This window comes from Manis javanica, chromosome 7 (assembly GCF_040802235.1).
Source record: "Manis javanica isolate MJ-LG chromosome 7, MJ_LKY, whole genome shotgun sequence".
NCBI lineage: Eukaryota > Metazoa > Chordata > Mammalia > Pholidota > Manidae > Manis > Manis javanica.
In genome coordinates this window covers 133468009-133484366 of record NC_133162.1, presented here as the reverse complement: position 1 = coordinate 133484366, position 16358 = coordinate 133468009, and the positions used below count along the sequence as shown (strand labels likewise).

Below are 16358 nucleotides of genomic sequence, written 5' to 3'. Positions count from 1 at the left end.
GGGAGTCACTCAGTGTGTGTGATTGAGTAATTGCCCTGTGTCAGGCATGGTGTCAGGCACTACAGGAAAAATTACAGAATAAGGTCTGTACTCTTCGGAGGCACAATGGGTGAAGCACTCACCCTTAACTAAAATGCTGACCTAGGGAGCATAAAAAAAAAGAGGCTACTTCTATCTTGGAACATTTAAGTAACCTCCAGATATTTTATGCAGATGATGTTGGGTTAAAATAAATATTAAGAGGAGTCTGGGAGAGAAAGGTTGGGGGTGGGAGTGGGAAGAAAATTGTAGGAAAGGGGAGGGTTGCTATCTCAGTGCTGGAGATGACTGCGTACACGCACATCTGAGAGCTGTTTTTAAACGCCGTCTGTCTGCATAATGCCTCCCCGCCCCACTCCCCGCCCTCCAGCTCACCCCTCTTCCTGAGTCACCCGGTTGCCATTTCTCACTTGTGAAGGAGAAAAGGGAAAGCAGCAATGTGTACCGAACCCCTACAAGCTGCAAGGATACCCTCCTGCCTTCCATTTGCACATGCCACTGGGAAGAGGTGGAGTTTTATGAAGCTGGGAAAACCTGATACACAGAGGCTGCTCGCCGTCTCCGTGTTCCAGTCTGGAAGAGACTACACCATAGTGCAAACTAGCATTTTACAGTTATAATTAAGACATATGTGTTGCTTTTTTAAAAAGGTAAGAAAAAAAATAGTGTGAAATATAAAAAGTAAAAGTTTTCCCTTCTCTACATTCCAAATAGTTTAGGGTATATCCCTGTAAACTTTTTTTCCTTGTTAATACACAAATGTGTGTTTACACCCATGACATATAACTGTGTTTGTGAACGTGTATAATTTTTACATAACTAGGCCCTCCAGATATCCTGTCTCAACCTCACTTTTGCCACCAGACATTGTATCACAGATCTCCTTCCTTCTCGGTGCGTACAAGTACTTCATTTTTAGCTCTAATATGTATATTCAGCTCAATGAATGTGTTTTTATCTCATTTAAGTGTTTCCTTATTGATGAGGGTGCCTGTTTTATTTCAAAATTTAATATTAACGTTTTCTTGTTGAAGTATCATCCGCATGTGTTTTAATTATTTTTCTCTTGCCCTCCGTTCCTGCTCCCACTCCCTGGAGGTGTTTCGGTTCTGCTGGTTTTCCTGGTGCGTAAGGCCATAATTAAAGTAAATATCGGTACTTGGAGGCCTCAGCTTTTCTGTCCAGAACATACTGTTGTCTCGCCTCAAGGACAGCCAAGACGTTTGACATACTTTTGCTCTCTTTGCCTCCCTCCTTTCATCAGTAGCTAGAGTGGTATTTTTAAGTTATTTTCTATACATATGTCTTCTGTGCTTTGTTAGAGATTTCAAAAAATGGAAAGCCCCATTCCCCCCAAAAATGTATTCTGGTTATGTGAATATTATATACCCTGTAGTGCCAATCGGACGATAGGATCCGTAGAGAAGGAGGTATTGTCCTCTGTGACTTAACTGCGGAGGCAGCTCAAAGGAGAAACACTGAGGTCCCGTGGGGTATCTTTCTGTTTCTTTCCAGTTTCCTTGTAGGCCGTGCTGGGCTTCTGCTGTTCTCTGTTCATGGTGTCCAGGCTAATGAATCCAAGCTGAAGGACTCCGTATTCCTGAGTCCCTGTAAGAAGCACGAGGGTGCTGGGGGGTGGGGGGTAGAAGTCGTACTGTGCCCCCGCTGAGGGGCATGGAAGTCCAAGACGATGCTGCATTGCCTGAGGGCACCCACAGGTTCTATCAAAAAGGCTGCCAAAGGCAGAGACAGGTTCAACTAGCAACTTCAGTTCTGAGCTTGACAGCATAACCTGTGCAGATGCCAAACAGGACCAGACTCTATGCAGGGGATCAGGTTCCCGATGCAGCGCAGGAGTCCCCACGAGCCCCCAAAAGTGCTGACCTGAGGCCTCCCTGTCCCCAGGCTGCAGGTCGCCTGCTCCCCGGGGCCCACCACACAGGTGCCATGTTGGGGTGAAGAGCAGAAGGGAGGAGAAACAATGCGAAAGGGCTGTTGATCCAGAAGAGACTAATATAAGGCGTCTGGTATAGTTATTTCTAGCCAGGGGGAAAGAGACTGAGGAGAAATCATGAGCAGAGACGGACTAGCTAAACCCATTTCCCTTCCTCATGGACTATGTTTTCTAGCCTTCCTCACAGCTGGGTGTAACCATGTGAATGAGCTCTGAACAAAAAACCGTGCGTGGAAACGACAGACTCCGTTTCCAGGCCCAGTCCTTGAACAGCCCCCCTGCATTTTCCTTCCTGCCCTTCCCGTCTGCACAGTGATCCCGGAAGCCATGTGTTGAAAATAGTGGAGCTGCATACGGAAGGCATCTGGGTCCCCAGAGATGTAAGAGAACTGCTTGCCAATCAGAAGCACCTTTTTTTTTGGACTTTGAGGTTGTGTCTCAGGTATCTATTGCTGCATGACACACCACTCCAACATTTAGTGAATTAAAACAACACTTTATTATAATCTCTCTCAGTTTTGTGGATGGATTGGGCTCAGTTGGGTGGTTCTCACTTGGAGGGTCTTGGAGGGTTGAAGTCAGATGGGTGGGGCATTTTGCTTTTAACTCTGAACTCATTCATTGCCCAGACCCTTTACTAGCCACTGGGAAAAATGTTAAGAATTCAGTTTCTCGTGCCTTGTTTCCAGAGATTCTGATTCAAAGGACTGGATGAGACTAACAAGATTTGCAATTCTAACCAGATTGTTGTATGAGCTTTATTCCTCTTGTTAGTTCTTCCCACTTCCTAAATTTCTGATTACCTAGAAAACAGAGGTCAGTCTCTCTGAAGATCTCACAAGTTTCTCTTTACCCAACTATGTATTTCACCACACCCTTAGAAGACCTTGAATCACTCGAATTCAAGAAGGCTTGAGTCTTTTCAGCCCTACCTTCCAGAGAGGATAAAAGTGACACTGCTTTATTCAGAGGAACATCGATCTTATTTCTCAAGCGAGAGGAAGGGAAAGAGTGACAGATTAGCTTGCTCAGACCCTAGAATTATCTTCTGTTGCGATTGGATTAATTGACTGATCAACCTAATTGTTTCAAATCCAGAATCTTAATCACAGAACAAGCCCCCCAACCGTTTTTTTTTTTTTAAGCTGCTTTGATCTTGGTTACCTCTTCTCCAAGCTCCCCACAGATGCTCAGCTCCCTTACTTAACATTCTCAGCTCATGTTTTCTGCAACTTGTTCAGGCTTTCTTCACCAGCCACGCCCCCTGCCCGGGATGTAGGTTCCCCACCCTGGCCATGCTAAGGTTTTCTCCTCCTTGAAAACACTGCTAACATTGACCTGTCCCGAACAGCAAGCCATACAGGAAGGAGGAGAAACTGAGGAAGGAGAACAGCTCTGTTCAAGGTCCGACTTCGCTGCTTCCTGGCTGGGTCACCAAAGGAACTCATACGCTGGTCTCTCATAAAAGGGCTTGTGCTCCAGGCTCACTGGCTTGCTTTCAGTTCTTGCAAAGAACTCTGGCCCCTTCCTGCTGCAGGGCTTTTGCAAAAGCTATTCCCTCCCCCTGGAACACGGTTGCCCTCCTCACCCTTTACGCTGGTAAATGCCTTCAGTGGTCGTGTCCTCAGGGACTAGGCCAGATGTCCCTCTTATACCACCATGTACCTCACCTTCAGGGCATTGATCACAGTCATAGATTTATATCGACTTGTGAGATAATGTAATTAACATCAGTCTCCTATAATAAACTGTATGCTCTCTGAGAACAGATACATCTGTTTTACTGTTTTATCTCCAGTGCCCCACACTCAAAAAATATTTGTGGAATAAATGAATGAATAATAATTGTGAAGATAAAGGAGACCATGCATGCCCATCACTTACCACTGAGTTGTTGTTAATAATAATATTACCTTCTCTGAAGCAGCTTTTGTAGTAATAACACCAACTATCAGGATCACAGGAACTGCATGAGCTGCAGTATATAAAGGTTGCAGGTAAGTTGTAAAGCCCTCGATGAAGATGAGCATTTGGGATCATTGATGCCCGTTAGTTCTTTTGTCCTGCAAACAGCTCACAACCCCCTGCACAGCCACCAAATGCATATGTACACAGAGACAACCATGCTTCTGTATCCTGACACATACCTGGCTTGGCTATTAAGTAATTGTCCTCATAAACAGATCACAGGCCAAACAGCAATGGCCCCTAAGTAGAAGAAATGGTACATTTTAAGGAAATGGCTCTCTTAAAGCTTAAACACAGAGTCGCTTGTTAAGATGGGACAGGCTTTGTGGCACAGGGTGAAGCAAGGGCACGGGGTTGAGACTGTGCAGAACTGGGGAAGCTGAGTTGTCTGTGTGGCTGCCCCCAGCAAGCGTGCAGCAAGCTAGTGAGCAGGGTTTAGCCTGTCATCAGTACTGGTGCCCAACCCGTCGGCTGCAGCAAAGACACAAATGGAGTTCAACACAGCTCTGTCAAGTTGCTCTTAATGTCCTAGTCAGCCACAGCTGGGCGCTTACAGGTAGTTGAAGCCACAGGGACTTCGGGGAAAGGAAATCATATCCGGTTAGAGAGGGTCTCAAACTCTTTGACAAATCCTGCCACTGAAAGGTGGCGGCTGTGTCTCCTCCCCTTGAATCTGGCCAGATTCTGTGACTGCCTGGCCCACAGAATTTGCCAGAAGTGGTGTTGGGCCCAGGCCTTAGGAGACTAGCAGCTTCCAGATCCTGTCTCTTAGAATACTCTCTGAAGAAGCCAGAGGCCAAGTAAAAAACCCATCCACTCTGAAACCTTTGTGCACAAGAAGCCCAAGCGCCAAGTGGCCCTGAAGGTGGCAGGAGAGAGAGATTAAGGGGCCCTGAGGTGCCTGGCCATGAACCAACCATGGGTATTTGAAACCACCACATTTTGAGGAGGTTGGCTCTGCAGCAATGGTAACTAAAAAGGCACCCGCAGCAAGAGACAGGCAGGGCCTCCAAGTCCCATCGGGGCAGGTGAGGTTCTGGGAAGCGCTGCTGTTCTGACGGGAGACTTGGCTGTTAGGTGACTTATGGGTTGAGTTCTGAGGAGGAGAAGTCCAGGGACATGGCTCAAGGTTTTCTGGCACCCAGCATGTCCCAAGACACTGCACCCAGTAATGAAGCCCACCGGAAGGGGGCACTAGACCAGTCGCCTCACTTCCTGGCCACGCTGGGGACTGGCTGAGACACTGCCAGAAACTGAACTGACAGCAGGAACCGTCAGGATGCCAGGAGGGGGGAGCCTGGGGATGGTACAGCGTGAAGGCTCCGAGAAATAACGCAAGCGATGTGAATTCCAGTAGGTTTATGAGTTCCAATAAGTTTATGAAAATAAATTATTCATAAAAAAATAAGACTTGGAGTATTAATATATTACTACTACTACTTACTCTTTTAAATGACAAGTTTATCAATGGCAATGACTGTTTCTGCTGTCACCTTTTTGCTTCTTTTTTAAATTTCTTTCACAACGTAGAGTACATATCTTACAGGGTCAGGGTGATTTTGTTATCAAAATCGAACTTTCTTTTTTGCCTCCTTTGAGAGCCCCTGTGCTTCTGGAAATCCTAGGAGGGAGACATGAAACAGGGAATTGCAGACTACTAAGACCCCAAGGGAGGTGGCATTGCCAGGACTAACGTAAGGTTGGTTTAGTTCACAGTATTGAACAGAATTAAGGAAAAGAAACCAAAGAAGTTTTTGTGTAGCTTGTGTTATTTTGTTGACCCATCTACTGCAGTCATTTTCACAGAAATGTTTTAATTACATCAAGGGACAAGTTCAATAACATTTAAAATAATAGAAAATTACCCAACGGAAGATTCTCGATCCATTCTATGCCAGTTCTGTGGGGAGTTGATTGTTTTGTATTGCTTTTCCTTGTTTTGTGACTGACTTGAGCTGAAAATACACAAAGAAGCTTGCCAAATTTAAACTGTTAGAATGCCTTAGAAAAGCGAAAGCATGCATTTGCCATCACTGAGGGAATTATTTCCTTTACATCCAACATACAAGCTCTGTAGACTCAGAGGTAGTTCTCCCAGATTCCCACGTGAATGCACCTCTTACACTAAGCTCTACTGCCTGGTTGCTTCAAGTGAGCACCGCTTGCTGCATTCACTAGACTTGAAGATTCCCAGTCAGGTTCTATCTACTAAATTTTTAAATGTTTGACACATGACCCAGTAGAGACACACAATATAAAAACTTTATGAATATGGTTGAATTAACTTAATTTCAAGGAACTCTTACAAACTACTGGGGATTACTACAGTTTTAAGATAATAAAATATTTACCTTATCATAGTAGTTAATATGTGCTTTTAAAGAGTAATTTTTCTCTTAATTGGTTTGAGCCCCAAATTTACATATTACAGGGCTTAATATTTCTTGCATTGATTAATATTAATGATCTATCTTTGTAGCAGAAAGTGTTAAGATCATTGGAGTTTATAAACCCCATTAAAAATCTACATTCACCTCTTCCACTCAATCAAATAAATAAGCAATAAGATGATACTTTCAAATGCAAATAAGGTCCACACCAGATCAACTAGTTATCCTTGGAAGTAATTGCTTGAATTTTTTGAATTCCCTGTTTTATAAATACCAAAAAGAAGTTGAAAGCGAGAAGAAGTTTGTGCGCAAGAAGTTTGAAAATTAAAAAAAAAAGAAAATAGTCTTTGGATCTAATTATTTACAGTTTGCAAACAACTGACAACTATGTATTAAGTTTCTCTCTTCACAACTTCCTTAAAGATTCCTAAGGTAGAAAATATCAGTGAAAAGAATTTTAAAAAGAATTTTATTAGGGGACCAAGGTTAGGAGGTCTTTATAAACTTTTTAATATTCACTATTAATATTCACAACAGATTCTGCAGCTAAGTAAAGGATAAATCAGTGACATTTATACATCTTAAAATAGTATGTGTCATTGTTCCAGGGATCTCTTGCTACGTAACAAGCCCCCACAAAACTTAGTGGCGTAAACCGTTCATGGATTCTGCAGATCAGAAATCAGAGATGGCTCACCTGGGATCATCCATCTTCATCACGGTGTCTGGGGCCTCAACTGGGAAGACTTTAAGAGGTGGGAGCTAAGACTTTCTGGAGGTTTTTCTGTCTCATGTCCGGCACTGGGCCAGGGTGACTGGAAGGCCAGGCTCAGAGGCTGTCGCAAGAGAGCCTGCCCAGGGCCCCTTGTCATGGCCCGGGCTTGCTAATCGCATGGCAGCCTCAGAATGCTCAGGAGTCTCACGTGGGCCCTCCGGGCTCCAGGAGCATGTGTGCAGTGGCCAAGGAAACAGAGGCATAGCTTTTATGATACAGCCGCAGATGTCGCAGGGCGCACTTCTGCTCTATTTCCTGGTCAAAACGGTCACAAGCCCACCTACCTTCAAGGGCTGGGGATGTATCCCTCACCTCTTGGTGGGAAGAATGTAGAAGAATTTGTGACTGCCTAAAAACCACCCCATTATGCATTTTGCCTCTTCTAACTCATTAGAAACATGGATCTCTCTCCCACCTGTATTAGGGTTCTCCAGAGAAATTGGCTCACACAATTATGGAGGCTGACAAGTCCAAACTCTGTACAATAGGCCGGCAGGCTGGAGGTTCAGGAGTCCAGAGGCTGGCAGACTCCTGGAAGAGCTGATGTAGATGATGGTCAAATGCAGTCTGCAGAAGAATTCTCTCTGGCTCAAGGGAGGCCCGTCTTCTTTGCTCTACTCAGGCCTTCACTTGATTGGATGATGACAGAGGGCAGTCTGGGTTAGTCAAAGTCCACTGGTCTAATCTCCTTTAAAGCACATTCACAGAAACACCTAGAATTATGTCTGACCAAATATCTGGGCACCCTGTGGCTCAACCAAGTTGACACATAAAATTAACCATCACTTCACCCCTATACCACTTTCTCAATTTTTAAAAATATTTCAAAATTCCTTTTGTTTGATTGCCAGGTAATTGCATCCTAAGTGCCTCTCTTCTGTTTTCTGCCTTTCTCGTTTCATCAGAGCTGAGAGTCATTCTCCCTCATTTACTCTTTGGATGACTAGAGAGTCACCTGTGTTTGATGCTAACATTCTCAGTTCCTAAAGAGATTCACAGACATAAATCTGCATCATACTAGAATTATGTACTGCACACGTTCAGGCTGGGGAGAAATAACCTCTGTGGTCTCCAGGTTTAAATCACCAGAAAGCAGGTGAGGCGTTACCTCCATTTTGGTCCTAAGCAGATCCCAGTTCACATCTCTTATCCTGCTTCCTTGTCTCTAACCCCCATTATCCTCTTCTGTATGACTTTCTGCTTCCTGCTGGACTGTTTCCTGCCTCACATTAATTAATACTCACTGTAGAGAGCTCTCAGCCAGTCAATAATTGCACAAAGTTCAAGCCATAAAATTCAGTCATTGTACTGCCCACAAAGTGCATCATTTGTGTTGATGTTGTTCTATTTCTGCTTCTAGTAGTTATTACAGAAAACATGCAAATGCAAGAATTGCAGGAAAGTTGTGTCTTGCCAATAGGTTTCAGCCCTGGGCAAGTTCACTATGGATTCAATGTGACCAAAGAAATGACAGTAGAACGTTCCTGGGGTGAAAGGGTTATACCCAACTTTATTTCCACGGTGGCAGGTCAGTCACTAGAATCCTGTCCACTCAGAGCGAGTCTGCATGCAGCAAGCCAGTCTCTGCCTCTGGGCCTCTCTGCCTGCACAGTCATCCCAGTTTCTGTCCTAGGCACTGCCACCACTCCAGCCTCTGCTCTGCTCTCATGTAGCCTTGCAGCGCTGCCACCGTGTCGCCCAGAGCACTGGGCAATATAGTCAATAATAATGCATTGCCCACACATGTGCAGTGAGCGAGCCAACCAGGGCCAGGTGAGAATCCTGGCCACAGGAACCTTCACTTTATCCACAAGGCTGAATAATATTCCATTATATGTATAGATGGCATTTTGTTTATCTATTCACCTGTCAGTGGACATTTAGCTTATTTGCATCTTCTGCCTGTTTGGATAATGTTGCTGTGAACATAATGTGCACATATCTGTTAAAGTCCTTCTTAGCTCTTTTGAGGATGTACTGAGAAGGTATTTGCACTTTTAATGAACTTCTCAGGTGAGCCTCTTGATGTACGTTTTGATAGCCAGGAGCTTAGAGGCTTTCCTAGCTGATTGTTTTGTCAAATCTGATACAAATGTGTCTTGAAATTTAGTTTAAAGGAGAATGACTGAGTGGGCTTTTGTGCCATTTCTTTTGTTTTATTCTCCCCTCTTCTGCATCCATGTTAAAGTCCTAAAACCTTACGCCTCACCTATTACAAGAATCTCCTGTCATGAGTTCTTTTCTTTTCCAAGTCATTCTCAGCACGTGGGTCCTGAAACACCTCTCTCATTGCCCAAATCCATCCCAACTTCTTCCAAAAGCTGTTAACAGTTTCCCAGATCTAAACAATCAGATCCAAGCTTCCTAGCCTGGCTTTGGAGCCATTCACAGTTGGGCACCATTTATCCATCAAGGTCCTCACCCCTTGGAAGTGCGAAGTTCTTGTCTGGGGCTTCTCTGAGGACAATGCCCGGACCACCAGCACCAGCATCGCCCAGGGACCTGGTAGCAGTGTCACCCCTCGGTCTGCTTCGGACCGTTCCCTCGGGAAGGGTGGGGTGGGACCCAGCAGCCTGCCCTCTGGCAAGCCCTCCGGGGGATTCCGGACTTCAGAACCACTTCCCCCCCTCCCCCCGTGCCCATAGTCTTCCCAAAGTGCGCGTAGTGCCAGCTGTGCATGCGCTTCCTGCGGCCCCACCTGAGATCACTTTCTCTGTGGGCCCGATCCAGTCCTGTGCGGCCTCCAAGCTCCCAGCCCTTTGCTTCCCTGTCCACGCAGCCTCCGGGACTGCCCTGCGGGAAATGCTTCCGCGTCTCTGCGCTGGGATGGGCCCTCTGCTCCGAGCTGCGGGGCAGCTCCCCCGGTGCGGGCCCGCGTCCTCTGGGTCTCGCACGTGGCAGGTACTGACTGAATTGTATTTTTGCTTCACCTCTAGTGAATTTCAAAGGCAGATGAGGAACTTCTCGGACTATAGCCCCGGCCCCTCCGGAGCCCCCTGGGGTTGGCCCCACGTTCCTGGTGAGGATAACCAGACGCTCCCGGCAGACCCGCAGCCGTGGCTCCCCGGCCCCCACCCGAGGGTGGGTAGTGGGACCGGCCCCAGCGCCAACCAGCCGGCGCCGACGACCGTTCCTCTCGGGGAGGGGGCGGGGCCGGCACTCAGCGCGGCGGCCCGCGGGACGGGCAGGAGGCCGGCGCAGGTGCGGCCTTTGTTCCCGCCGCTCCCGCAGGGCCGCGGGGCTGGCGGGAGCACTTGCCTGTCATTCACGCTTTGCACGCCGACGCCAAAGGACGAGTTAGCCTCCCTGCAATTACTCACAAAGGAACAAATAGGGAACTGGGGGTCGAAAATCCAGGAGCGTGTGCCAGGTTCCATCAAGCTTGGGCAAAGCCTGTGAGAAGGAACAGTGGGAAGGCGAGATTTCATTTCCCCCAGATGCCAACGCGTCCTCCCCGTAACGCTGTAATGTGTTCGTACCAGGAGCATCTCTCTTTTCGTTCAAGCGCTGCCTAATTCACTAGAAAATGGGCAGGGAAATGCTTTTCCACGCATAACTTGATAAAAGGATTCATTAGAAGGATTCATGTAGATTCACTGTAGAATTTTACAATAGAAGGACTACTGTAGAATTAATAAAGTGTTGATTTTTCCCTCATTTTTCTTCCTAATAGTTGGCTAATGAGGATGAAAACCAATTATTTTTATAATACATTTTCATGTAATCTGCGGCTGAGTGTACTCAAAGAGAATAATGAATGTACTAGTTTGCGATGGACTTCTTTGAAAGGAAAAATTAGAATTGGGAAGATTCTGGAGAATTTTAGCACAAATTCTCCCCCATCAGTCATTACCAGTCATTTTCGATATTTTAATTATTGTAAATGGTGTTATTTCTTTAAAAAGGTATAATTCTTTGAGAGTTCTGCATTTGGAATGAAGTTGTACTGTTGCTTTAGATTCACAAGCTGCATATAGTGACAGGAAGAGCATATTTGTTTTTTTAAGTTGGCCATTTTTAGCTATGTATATATGCTACATGAAAAAAAAGAATCTTATTTAAAATTATGCAACAGTTCCTTGATACATGAAAAGAAGCGGTTTTCACTAAATGAAATCCAAAAACTACTCCGTGCATATGGGGGGCAGGAAGTTGTGTAGTCTAAGAACATTTTTAAAAATCCTATGCCCATGAAGGGAATAACCTCCCTAATATTTATAGATTGTGATCACAACAACCAATAACCATGTAGGACCTTATGGGAAATTGCTCTAATTTATGTCTCTAAAGACTCAATAATTTCTAGGTCCTAGAAATAAAAATACACATAAAGATAGGATGTTTGGAGCACTTAGTAGTTTCTGTTAATGTTTTTTTCAATGTAACTCCTTTCACCATTACGTGTAAAGCTGTAGGGCTCTCCCTTCATCCCCTTCAGTATTCCCTTGAAGTTCTTTCTGCTCTTCATGGAAAGCATTCTTCTTAAGGGACCAGGAGTTGCATGACTTGGAGTTATGCAAAGGCATGTCCACGGGCATTCATCGTAGGCAATGAGAGACAGTGGTGGCACATAGTTCCTATTTCTTTTAAAGGGGAAAACTCTTTGATGACTCTGAGGAAGTTTGGGATTGCTAGATCGTCCTTTGGAGATACCAGATCTTGTGAGACTTGAATTTTTATTCATTCTTTCTGCCCAGTTTTATGAAAGAAAACTCATATTTGTTAGCTTTGTGAATTAATTCCAATAATGTAACTTAAGTTGTTTTCTTCTTCATTCTTAAGAATAGGTTTGAATTTCTTTCTGTCCCCAACGTTTTTTCATACATGGCTGTTGTCTGCTGTTCTCTTGAGATGTGGTGAGCTCCAATGACAAATAGCTTTTAAGGAATCCTCGGGCAGCCATCAGATAGGAGGTCTTCACAAGAATCTCACCAGGCCAGGTATCAGTTTGGTGCAAAATTACTTCGCTGCATTTAGCAGCCTGGAGTCAAAATTTCAGCCTGTGGGGTAAAACTTAACTGATGTTTTGAATTCTTATATTTGTGACTCATTTGGTCCCACCAACCCTTGCATTTATAATGCCACGCTTTATTTATGCAAATGTGCATACCATAGCAATATGCTTATTTCTTTCCCTCAGAAAAAGGCACCTGTTCTTTCCTTGTCTGTCTCCACCTTACAAGCACTATAACAATCAACCTAACACAGAGCTCTTCGATTTTCCCCTCTGTACTGCCCACCTCCCCACACCAGTCCCTCCTACACGCTCTCATCAAATTAATCTTCCCAAATTCAAGCTCTGTCATATCATTTTCCTTGCTTGGAAACCTTCGGCTTTTCCATGTTGCCTGGTGAACTTAGACTGGCATCCAAGCTTCCGTATTCCAGAACTTTAAAAACCAGCATTTCCAATCCTGTCTCCCACTCTTTCCCGCAAAACTTCCAACATGTGCAGCCAAAGGAAACACACTGTAGCTTCCCATACCCACGTCTTGGCTCATGTTGCCTACAACAGGGGTTGGCAAACTATGCCCTGGGAATTTGGTCTGTAGCCTCTTTTTGTACAACCCATTAGCTAAGCATAGTTTTTACATGTTTAATAGGAAGAGAAGGAAAAGGCAAAGAACGTGCAACAGAGACAGAATGTGACCTGCCAACCTTCAAGTATTTATTATCTGGCCCCTTACAGAAAAAGTTTGCCAACCCCTGACCTAGAGAACACCCTTCCCTCTCTTATTGCTGCCATTAAAACCACATCTATCACCGGCAGGCCTCTGCTAAATGCAGCCTTACACCACCCCCTTTCTGCCAACTGCCCAAATGTTCCCTTTCTTCAGACCCCCTTAGGAGCTAGTCGGACTCTCTCAGAGCTCTTACTTCTCTCTGTTATGCAATAATTACCTGTGTAAATTTTTATTAGCTGGAAGAACCTTAGGATAGAGGCTACCTTTTTTTTAAAACAAATTCTTCCAACATTTCAGCATCTAGTAGGATGAATTATAGACCACATCAACTTTGTAAACATTTGTAATTGAATTCAATTATAGCCAAATAAATATAAACCATTTCTGGGTTCCTAAAAATGGATGAGATGTTTCCTCTTTGCTTGGGTCTCAGTTGTCAATGCCCCAAGCAGCAGTATTCACCAGAGTTGGGGGTCCCAGAATACAATGTAAGGGTGAGCCTGGAAATGAGCAAACCCCTGGGGGCTGCTTAAAATTCTCTCAGGCCCAATGAGGAACAAATGAAATTTGCAATATGGATTATAGTAGTTCCTAAAGATGTCCCTGCTTATTCTAAAATGCTCTCAAGTGTTCCAGTATTTACTATTTAATAGCTAGCTGAAGAATCAGCTACTCTCAGTGTCACTGATTTAGATCAACTATGAATTTCAACTATGAATTTTTATGGTGGAACTTAGAAGTTGAAGCTTTGAATCTGTGAGAACCAGAAGTTTCCCAAGCCAGGTATTCCATGATGCACTCTTTATAAGTCAGTAAACTACTGGCAAACATTTAGTAGAAGTTATGGCATAATTTGATAATATACAAGGAAAGAATAGAAAATGGGAACCTGCAGTAACATGACGAATAAGTTGACTGATAAGTTGTTGAAGAGAAATGAGTGGGCTGATCAAGGCCAGAATAAAGTCCGGGCATCCATTGGATTCAGTGTGTGTCAGTCATTTTCATTCAACCCAAGAGTTCAATATAAGAAGCATCCTTCAAAATGCAAAAGGTCAACCGGCACATGAAAAGATGCTCCACATCACTAACCAGGAAAATGCAAATTAAAACCACAATGAGATATCACCTCACACCAGCTAGGATGGCCGTTATCCAAAAGAGAAAAAGTAACAAATGCTGGTGAGGATGCGGAGAAAGGGGAACCCTCCTGCACTGTTGGTGGGAATGTAGATTTGTTCAACCATTGTGCAAAGCAATATGGAGGTTCCTGAAAAAACTAAAAATAGAAATACCATTTGACCCAATAATCCCACTCCTAGGATTTTACCCCAAGAAAACAAGTTCCCTGATTTGAAAAGACATATGCACCCCTATGTTTATTGCTGTGCTATTTGTGATAGCCAAGACAAAGAAGCGACTTAGGTGTCCACCAATAGATGAATGGATAAAGAAGTGGTACATATACACAATGGAATACTATTCAGCCATAAAAATAAAAGAAACAACATGGATGTATCTAGAGGGTATTATGCTCAGTGAAATAGGCTAGGTGGAGTAAAACAAATACCATATGATTTCACTTATTTGTGGAGTATAAAAACAAAGCAAATAAGAAGGAACAAAATAGCAGTAGACTCAGAGACATCAAATAGGGACTACAGGTTGCCAAGGGAGGGGGGTTTGGTTGGGTGATGAGGGAGGGCGAAGGGGATTAAGGGGCACAACAATTCACAGTCACAATATAAGTCAGCCACAGGGACGGTAGTACAGCACGGAAAATACAGTTAGTGGTTCTGTAGCATCTTCCTACATTGATAGATAGTGACTGCACTAGAGGGGGTGAGGATTTGGTAATATGGGTAACTGTTGAACCACTGTGTTGTATATTTGAAACCAACATAAGATTGTATATCAACCATAATTTAATAAAAAAAAATAACATCCTTCAGATAGGAAACCAAAGAGAGACATGGACTTAGAAATATGGAGGAAAGAGCCACTATGTGTCAGACTGGCTTCAGAGGACGTGCCATGATTATTTGTATAGAGATTTCTTCTCTCATTCCTGACAAAGGACACAACACACGCAGACACACACTCTGAACTAAGTCCAAAGATATATTTAAAAAACTCATGTCATATACCCCAAAGGAGAGCTTGCTTTATAATGGAGGAAGGAAGCGAAATAATGGAAGCCAGACTAGAGTTCCCAGTGTCGGGGCTCAGAAGTGAAGCAAGGCCGTCATTCAGTGCTTGTGTGAGAAGTTACGAGATTGGCCACAGCTCCAGATTCGGAGGGCGAGGCGGGGCAAGGAGAACGGACAGGAATGAAGGCTGTGCCTGGTGTGAGGTTGCTAAGCACATGGTCTCAGCAACTTGGGAATGAATTTGCAGATGAAAATCATTTAAAAATAAGAGTCAACTGGTGAGATTGCATCCAGATACTAGTGTAGGGCTCTGCCCTCGAAATACCAATGACATTTCCTAGGCAACCACACCACCATTATCATACATTTAAAAAAAAGGATGATTGCTTGATATTATATAGTACCCAGTCTGTTTTCTAATTTTTCCAACTCTTTGTAAAAATAATACAAGGGAAACTCTCTACACATTTTTTTAGGGTGGCATATTTTCAGAGACAGTGCTGGGACCTAATATTTATTGATATGATGTTCCATCTCTGGGGGTTGCAAGTCAGTATTTTCAGAACCGCACGGTGGCTGAGTAGCAGCGTGCCATATTCAGCCTCGGGTAAGGTAAGGAGCAGGGCCGAGGCAGCGTTAATGGGAACGCCGGGAGGAACGGGGACGAGGACTCCAGGGTAGGTGGGGAGCTGCCTGCAGAGCGAGGCTTCCAGCGTAGAAACTCCTCTTCTAAACGTCCTCCTAAAGCTCCGTCTCCACCTGCTTCCTTGGTCAACCGAGCACAGGCTTGGGGTGGCAGAGGGCCCAGAGCAGGATGCTCCGGGGGCACTTCCCAGCCTGGGTTCTGTTCTCACCCCCTCATCTGCCCTCCTGCCCCCTCGGTTCCGCGTCACACACTGCCTGCTTGCTTCTTGGCTCCTCTCCTGCTCTTCCTCTTTCCGCTTTACCTTCGGCCTCTTCCTGGCACTGCTACCCGGTTCCGTGTCCTCTGGCCTTAATCTGGGATCTCCATGCACCCTTCTGCCGCACTAGCCTCCTGTCCCAAGAGCCCCCTGGCTCCTGAGCTCCTGCTTTAGAGGGACCCTAGTCTCTGATCCACAGCCTGGCCGATCTCTTGAGAGGCCTTGAGTTAGAACCACCCAGCTAAGCCACCTCTGAATTCCTGATCCACACAAACTGTGAGATAATAAACGTTTATGTTTTAAGCTGCTAAATACAAGGTACTTTTGTTATGCAGTCATACACAACTAACTTCCTGACTTCTTCCTGTGTGTATTCATTTGATCCAAGAAATGATCATCGAGCTCTGCTGGCTCCATTGCAAAGCAATCTGGGGCAGGCACACAGTACAGGCCATTCATGGACAGAAGGAAATAGCCACATCGCTGCCCGACGGCC

General features: G+C 44.8%; 1 long non-coding RNA gene across 1 annotated transcript in view; it reads left to right on the top strand.

The window, feature by feature from the left end:
* Positions 1-3766, top strand: part of LOC108401665 (uncharacterized) — an 80747-nt gene extending 76981 nt beyond the window's left edge. The window contains exons 4-5 of the long non-coding RNA XR_005055261.2: positions 1555-1649; positions 2169-3766. This is a non-coding gene — a long non-coding RNA (uncharacterized lncRNA). The remainder of the gene's footprint in view (positions 1-1554; positions 1650-2168) is intronic.
* Positions 3767-16358: the final 12592 nt, after the last annotated feature.